This window comes from Ipomoea triloba, chromosome 8 (assembly GCF_003576645.1).
Source record: "Ipomoea triloba cultivar NCNSP0323 chromosome 8, ASM357664v1".
Taxonomy (NCBI): domain Eukaryota; kingdom Viridiplantae; phylum Streptophyta; class Magnoliopsida; order Solanales; family Convolvulaceae; genus Ipomoea; species Ipomoea triloba.
Genome location: NC_044923.1, coordinates 13,031,594 through 13,040,949, shown reverse-complemented (window position 1 = coordinate 13,040,949; position 9,356 = coordinate 13,031,594).

Genomic DNA, 9,356 nt, shown 5'->3' with positions numbered 1-9,356 from the left:
TGCCATGCTCCCATAATTCAGCCCCCTGATTGGTCTTTGCCTTTTGAATTGATGTGTGATGCTAGTGATTTTGCAGTAGGGGCTGTGTTGTGCCAGAAGAAAGAAAAAAGTTATCATGTAATTCATTATGCTAGTCATACGCTTGATGATGCACAGGTGAACTATGCAACAACTGAGAAGGAACTTTTGGCCATAGTGTTTGCAGTTGATAAGTTCAGGCCTTATTTGATGGGGAGCAAGGTAATTGTCCACACTGACCATGCAGCTTTGAGATATATGTTCCAGAAAAAAGATGCTAAGCCACGATTGATTCGATGGATTCTCCTGCTACAAGAGTTTGATTTGGAGATAAGAGACAAGAAGGGCACCGAGAATGTGGTTGCTGACCATTTGTCCAGGCTTGAAGGCCGAGAGAAAGATGAGTTGCCCATTGATGACACTTTCAGAGGTGAGACATTGTTGGCTGTGAATACCTCCGTACCATGGTTTGCAGACATAGTTAATTTCCTGGTGGGTGGTTACATTCCGAAAGATTTTGATTACAATAAGAAAAAGAGGTTTGTGCATGATGTGAGAGATTATTTTTGGGATGAGCCACTACTGTTTAAGAGGGTCCTGATGGTATTGTGAGGAGGTGTGTTCCTGAGGAGGAGTTTGATAGTGTTCTTTTTCATTGTCATGCTTCACCTTACGGGGGACACATGAGTGCTGATCGTACTGCTTTGAAAGTTTTGTAGTCAGGATTGTTTTGGCCTACTTTGTTTGCTACTGCTAAAGACTTCGTGAGTAGGTGTGATAGATGCCAGCGGACTGGCATTGTTAGTAGGAGACATGAGATGCCCTAGAGAGGAATTTTAGAGGTTGAGATATTTGATGTCTGGGGAATGGACTTTATGGGTCCGTTTCCTCCTTCTTTTGGTAATGAGTACATCTTGTTGCAATGGATTATGTGTCTAAGTGGGTGGAAGCAATAGCAGCTCCTAGGAATGATGCAAAGACTGTGGTCAAGTTTGTGAAGAATAATATTTTCTCCCGGTTTGGTGTGCCTAGGTCCTTTATCACAGATAATGGGGCTCATTTTTGCAATAAGTTTTTGGAGAAGCTTTTGGTTAAGTATGGGATTTACCACAGGTTGTCCACACCATATCATTCACAGACCTGTGGACAAGTTAAGCTGGCAAACAGAGAAATCAAGTCAATTATGGAGAAAGTGGTGAGTCCTAACCGGAAGGATTGGTCACTGAAGTTAGATGATGCTTTATGGGCTCTCCAGACTGCATTCAAGACTCCTATTGGTGTGTCTCCTTTCAAACTTGTGTTTGGGAAGTCATGCCATTTACCAGTTGAGTACGAACATAAAGCTTATTGGGCAGTTTCGAAGTTGAATTTGGATGAGAATATGTCTAGAGAGAAGAGATTGTTGTCATTGAATGAGTTGGAGGAATTCCGGATGGATGCCTATGAGAATGCCAAGATTTACAAGGAGAGAACAAAGTACTTTCATGATAAGAGAATCCTAAGGAGGAGTTTTGAACCGGGTGATCAAGTATTGCTATACAATTCCCGATTGAAATTGTTCCCTGGGAAGCTCAAGTCTAGATGGTCAGGACCGTTTACGGTGGTTGAGCAATCTCCATCGGGTGCGGTCACTATTGTTGGCATTACTGGTGATCCATTCGTGGTTAATGGCCAGAGGTTGAAATATTTCCATGTTCCAGAATCAAAAGAAGATATGGTTAAAGTAGTTTGGGATCTCTTTATTCCCATCTACACTTGATGATCACATGGCTGAGTCGAGCTGACGACAGTAAACTCAGCGCTTCATGGGAGGCACCCCATGTTATCCTTTACTTTTTGCATTTTACTTTCTGCATTTTTCTTATTTTTTAGTTTGGAGTAGAGTAGGATTTTTCTTGTTTATGGGGTGTTTCTTGGGTTATTTTGGTGAGGAGTGTGTAGTGTTTTACTTTTGAAGGAGTGGGGAATGGTTAGATTTGAAGAGGTTAGGTGTGGAAACAGGTCACAAATGCTCTAGGACTAACTTGCAGGTGAAACCGAACTTGGGCGCGAAAAAAGACAAAACAGCGCAAGGCGGAGCCTGGATCACGGCCACGGTCACGGCCGTGACCCAGGCCGTGATGCCGAGGCGTCGTTTTTCACCGAACAGAGCGAAAGAGGGCTCTGGGTCACGGGCCGCATCCCGGCCGTGATGACGGCCCAGAAATTCCAGTGTGTTCCGGGCAAAATAGGGCTCTGGGTCACGGGCCACCTCCCGGCCGTGACCCTGGCCATGAGGGCTGTTCCAGATTTCCAGTGCTGAGAGCACTATAGAGAGCTCTGGGTCACGGGCCACATCCCGGCCGTGACCTAGGCCGTGATGGCGTCGGAAAATTCCAGTGTTGAACAGGGTGAAAGAGGGCTCTGGGTCACGGGCCACCTCCCAGCCGTGACCCAGGCCGTGATGGTCTGCTTCCAATTCTAGTGTTGAGAGCATGTTTGAGGCCTCTGGGTCACGGCCCGCATCCCGGCCGTGACCCAGGCCGTGATGCGTTGCCGAATGAAATTCCAAAAAAATAAAAATAAGGCCCAGGGTCACGGCCCGATCCCGGCCGTGACCCCGGCCGTAATGGCGGACTGGGTTATAAAACCCAGTCCGCGTTTCCCCTTCCCTTTTTCCCCAATCTGAAACCCTAACCCCCTTCTCCCAATTTCTCTCCACCCCCAACTTCCATACACCAAATTGGACCTCTTTGCTTGTGATTGCTTGCTCATTCTTGCTCTATATCATCTTCTTCCTCCTCTATACAAGGTTTGAACTTCAATTTCCTTACTTTTAGTGCTATTTTCGAAATTTGTTGGTAGTGTTCATATGGTTCCTATAATCTTTGGATGGATGGTTGGCTGTTGTTAGTTTAAGCATGTTTAGGTTTAATGTTGTTCATTACATGATAGAGAAGCTTGCTTAGTGCTTTAATGGTGTTCACATTATGGATTTGGGTGAAACTTTGAATACCCATTTGTATATGAATTGAATGTTGATTGTGGATGACCTTCTTGATAGTTTTAGGATTGTGGAGTAGTTGTTACTAATTTGGCGATGATTCTTGAGCAATTTGCGATGTTTGAGCCGAACTCTAGGTTAGGTTTATTTATTCAAAAAATAATAATAATAAAAAATAAAAAATAAACTAGTTTCTTTTAGATAGTCATATACTCCACAACCCTGAACTCCTTTGTGCTTTCAAATTGGCTAACCCTCACCCCATGGATATCTTTGGTGTGAGTTGTTTGCAGATGCGTCCACGTAATAGGAAGAAATCAGTTGCACAGAGGCAACTCGCAGCGCCACCGGTGCCTGACACCCCACTGCATGTCCAAAGCTCTTTGAGCAATTTAAGTTCTTTTCCGAGCGACAGATATTCAAGCCGTACGTCCTCTCTTTGGACGTTGCGGCCCACTTTGGTATTCGGAATGAGGTTGCTGACTTGGTGGAACTCCCAGAATGGAGGTACTTGTTAATGGAGTTCAATGAAGACACACACAAGGACTTGCTAGTTGAGGCAATGACTACGATGAAGCTTACAAAATTTGATAGCCTCACTAGTAGTGTCTGTGTTCAGTTTCACATTGGCCATACGATGTTCCGGTTTAGCCCGGATAACTTGAGTGACTTGATGGGTTTCGGCCCGGTACAGCAGCTCACGGAGGAGGAGAAGTTTGACCGATATGCCAATGTCCCTAATGTTCAAGAGTTCTGGGAGGAACTCACAGATGGCACCACAGTGTTCAAGAGCTCCCACAGTCGCTCATCTGAATTCCTTAAATTGGAGCACAAGTTTATGCAATATCAGCTGGGCCACTCCATCACAGGCCGCTTTGATGCTACGAGCTCCGTGAATCACACTGACGTATTCTGTCTATATGGCATGGTCAAGCGTGTTCGGCTACACATGGGAGTGGTGGTGTGGAATTTGATGAAGAATCAGTATTACATGCGTGGTATGGCTTTGTATCTTGGGCCGTATTTCACGCGGATCCTCCGAGCTACACAGCAGATTGTCTTGACTGCGCCCAGGGCTCCGGGTATGCAACCTCTCATAGCGGCGGCTGTGGGGAGAATGGGGGAGAAGATCGCGCCAAAGAGGCGGCGCACTGCTGATATGGCTAATGTGGCTGATGCTAGGAGAGAGGAGGAGGCCTATGAGGCCAATCCTAATGCTGCAGGTCCTGCCAATGTTGGGGCAGGCGGGAGTTCATCTTCGACTAATTTCCAGCAGCAGGCTTTGGCCCAGCTGGCGGCCATGAATATGAGATTTGACCGCATTGATAACCGGCTGGATGAGATGGCGGCCGAGAATGCTGTGAGCCGCGCGGAGGCCCAGGCTTACTACGAGTGGATGCGTGGGCATTACCCTCCTCCGGGGGGCCCCTCGTTCCCACCTTATGACCCCTCCTCCATGGGATGATGTGCCTCGTGAAATTTCTGACACTCTATTCTTTTATTTTCTGTTTTTTTTTTTTGTTTTTAGTTCGTTTTAATTTGTATGATGCTTAAGACTTTAATTCTGTTATGCTATTTCCTGCTTTCAATTTGTTCCTCTGCTTTCTAGTTAGTCTGCTTTTGTTTTAGTTCGTGGGGTTTTGTTTGTCCATCAGGGACGATGTCCAGACTTAGTGTGGGGGGGAGCTATTTTCTGACAAAATTGTGAAAGCTAAATTTTGATGAACTTTGCTTGGAGGATTCATTTTGCAGCTTAGGGTAGTATGTTTTCCTTGTGTTGTGGCTGTGACCATTTCTCTTTCTGCTAGTTTGTGGTTTGTCTGGTGGTACTTGTGCATTTTAGCTTGTCAAGGATGATTCAAGGTTGAGTTTGTGTTTAATTCAGTCTCTTGCCAATAGTTGGGTTAACCTTTAACATAAATGTTCCCCCTGTGTGTTATGCATTGCTAGTGAAGGCTTATGTGGGATTCCGGTGATATTTGTTCTGTCATAACTTGTCTTAGTGCTCTCATAGTGAAGTCTAGAATTTGCATGCTTTGAAGTGATTTAGGCCATTCTTGTTAGCCCAAGCCTTTAAACCTACCCTGTGTTACATATTTTCCCTAGTTGTCCCCTTTGAGCCTTGTTTTTGTTTAATAAGTGCGAAAGCACTTAACCCCGTTCTTTGTATTGTTTTTCTTGTTCAACCCTATTATTTGACCCTTAGCCTTTAGCCATATATTTTCCATTCACCCTTAGAGAGAATGTAGCATTTGTTCTTTAACTTAGAGGAGATTTACCTTTTTGAGCTTATTTTTGATAGAATTATTCATGTTACCTTTGTTCTAGTGTGGGGGTGTGGTGAAGGAAGTTATTGATTGATTGAATGAAAGAAAAGGAAAAATTTGTTGGTTGAAAAGAAAGAAAAGAAAAGTTTGAAAAAGAGTTTGAAAGTGAAGAAAAGGTTTGTGAAAAAGAAAAAAAAAAAAGAAGGATGAATAAAAGTGCAAGTCCAGTTGCTAGAATAATTGTCTTCACCCCCACTAGTTTAGAATACTCTTGTGTTTCCAAGTATATTTTGCTCTATTGATTCATATTTTCCACGTCTCCTCTAGGTTTAGTTGTGAATAGGTGTGAAATTCTCTCTCTTTTGTGCATTTTTCCATACCCCTTCTTTGTTTAGCCACTCACCCTTAGCCCCATTACAAGCCGAATAAAGACCTATTTGATCTTAGCATGCAGTTTTAGAGTAATCTATGTGAGTATGAAGGGCATGTCTATGGGAGTTCATCTTAAGCCAAGTCTTGCATAATCTCAACTGAGTACATGTGCATACAGGGTTTTAATCTACCTTAATTTGGGTGCCCGGTTATTGGCCTGAGAGGGGAACTCACTTGTGATTCTGAGATGATTCTTGAAGCAGGTTAGATTGTACAAGTTGGTTGGTGGAATGTTTGGTTGAGCAGGAAGGAAGTGTGATCAGTGACTATGCCTGGAGGATGGTCTATCCTGGGTTTACTTGAGGACAAGCAAAAGTTCTAGTGTGGGGGAGTTGATACACATGATTTTATACCTTTATTTGCCCCACGAATCAAGAGTTTTTGTTGCTTAATTTCTTTACCTTGATACATTTAAGGCTCGTTTGTGTGTTATATTTGATCATGTCTAGTTTATTCACAAATGAGGAGCAAAGGAAGGATTTTCAGTCATCTTGGACCAGCTTTCGAGACATAAGGAATCCACCCCGGGCCGGAAAGGAGCAACAGAACACAAAAGGAGTCAGAAGAGGACCAGAGGGCCGCATCACGGCCTGCCTCACGGTCGTGATGCCGGCCGTGATCCCCACTACGGACAAGTAGTCGGCCACGCCGCATCACGATCACGATCCCGGCCGTGATGGCGGCCATGACCCGGCTGCTGTCCAGTATTTAAGTCGCGTTTCTGATATTTTACGGAGTTCCGAACCCTAATTTTAGTCTAGTGCAGTTTTTCCCTTCTTTAGAGTTTTCCATAGCATACAATACAGTAGTTTTACATTTTTGAATTCGGTTTGAAGCTTGGAATCATCATTTGGTTTGGAACTACTCTTGAGAATTGTTAGTAAAGTTTTCTTCTTTTAATCTTTAATCTTGCAGCTATGTCTTCCATCTTTAATTCTTGCTTTGCTGTGTTTACTCCCATCATGAGGGAGTAATTCGCTTATGGGTTTGGATTAGGGGTCCATTGTTAATCTTGATGTTCGATTTATGATTAATTGCATAAAAGGATTGAATCTTTTACCTAGGGTTTATGTTGAATTGGGGATTTCTTTGCACTAGTTATTGAGGTTTGTGGTCAGAATTAATTGCTAGTCTAGGAGAGGAATTCATCACAACGACAGTTGGATGGAGACCTCGAGCCTTACCAATTTCAACCTAATTTTCCTGTTAATCTTAATAATACAGTACATATATTTCCCTGCAATGCAATATATATATACTATTAATAAAAACAATATCGTCAACTTTAATTTTCCACCCAAAACACTCCTATACTGTTAAGGTTTGCGTAATATAATACAATTGTAAATTAAAATATAGTAACACAATTCCTAATAAAATATATTTTTATCTACGTTCTATTCGTAATACAATTCTAGATTAAAATTACTAATCGTAATAATACAGTACATATATTTCTCTGGAATGCAATCTATACTATTAATAAAAACAATATTCTCAACTTTAATTTCCTGTCCAAAACACTCATATACTGTTAAGGTTTGCGTAATATTGTAAAATATGGTAATACAATTCATATTCGTAATACAATTGTAAATTAAAATATAGTAACAAAATTCCTAGATTAAAATTACTAATCGTAATAATACAGCACGTATATTTCCTTGCAATGCAATCTATACTATTAATAAAACCAATATACTCAACTTTAATTTGGTTTGCACCGCCCCCCCCTCCCCCGTGCGCACGAGAGAGAGCCTCTATGCTATACAAATCAATAAGCTTTAGAAAGACTATTGTATAAGTAGTTGTGCAAACCCACTTCCCAAACCAATGTGGGACAAAAGCTACTTGAATGTTTTTTCTCTCCTTTTTTCTAACTCAAATGGGTCAACTTTGCGAACCAATTTTTCATTCACCCATTATTCTTTTTGAGCGTACAATATATCAAAATTTTCGTCTAACTACTAAGAACCCGAATCCACTTTGACCCGACCCAAATCGAAAGTGGACGCCACATATATTTATACCACAATATAGCCACTAAAATGCCATTTATGCTATTTTTTCCAACAATTATTTGTCCAGAGAATATCAACACTCTACGGTCAACCAACAATCACTCAACTGATTATCTCATTACTCCCAAGTGAATTTTTTCTCTAATATAGTTATACTTACTGAATATCAAAATATAAGTGTACCTTAAGATCTTGCAATAACTAACCGACGAGTAATTAAATTAATGATATATAATGCAATGGAAATTATCTACATATTGCATTTAAACACTTATTTTAGAACACTGAATTTTTGTGATATTTGTTGCATGCAAGGAAGATTCATGTAGATTGCTGAAAAAAAAAACCAATTTTTAATCACGGTCAATTGTACATGCCTTTTTCCCGAGTCACCCATCCTGATAGCCTGAAAGTGTTAATTAGTTCTAGACGAGGATGGACAAGATTGTGTTGATACTACCAATGTTGTCTACAAAGAGGTTTCAATAATGTGTAAATACAACCGGTGATATTATATTTTTTTCCAAGATGGAAAAATTGCTATATATCTACACAAAAATATATATTCCATACATATGAGTTAAAATAGCAATTGATTCCTATGACTGAGTTACTAGAGAACAGGCATATTTGTCCAATTTATAAAAATCCTAAACAATGATATATAAAATCTCTAAAGTTCCAGCACAGCATGCGTACATCTACACATTAGCTATTAATTAAGCAATTAGTTGCCGGAATTCAAACAAGGATAACATTAGAAGGCATAATCGATCCAAAACATATCTTCAATCGCACTATATAATATTTGATGTTATAATTTATATAATTATATATCGATCCAAATATTCTTTAATATATTATAACAAATCCATTCCGTGCATCGCACGGGTGAAATTACTAGTATTGTAAAATATGGTAATACAATTCCTATTCGTAATACAATTGTACATTAAAATATAGTAATACAATTCGTAATAAAATATATTCCTTCATACGTTCCTATTCGTAATACAATTCTAGATTAAAATTGCTAATCGTAATAATACAATTCTATACTATTAAAGTTTGCGTAATATTGTAAAATATGGTAATACAATTCTTAACGAAAATTTGGCATAAACTGCAAGGCCAACTAATTTTCTGGACGACATTCGTGCCTGCAGGTGTCGGCACACACGAGTTAAGCCGTTTCAAGTTCATTTGATTTGATTTGATTACATCTACACATTAGCTATTAATTAAACAATTATTTGCTGGAATTCTAACAATGATAACATCAAAAAACATAATCGATCCAAAACATATATTCAATTGCACTATATAATATTTGATGTTATAATTTATATAATTATATATCGATCCAAATATTCTTAATATATTATAACTAATCCATTTCGTGCATCGCACGGGTGAAAATACTAGTATAATGTAATATTATGACTTTCAATAATTAATTACTTTAAGTTACTACCAAAAATATACTATTTCGAAATATCAAAATTAATTCTCGATTATTAAATTTTCCTAATTAGATACTATCAAGTTGATACCTAATTTGGTCCTCCCTACCATCTCTAATTAATTTTTAAAGGTTAACCAATAACTTCAATAACTCTCACCTTTCACCTTATG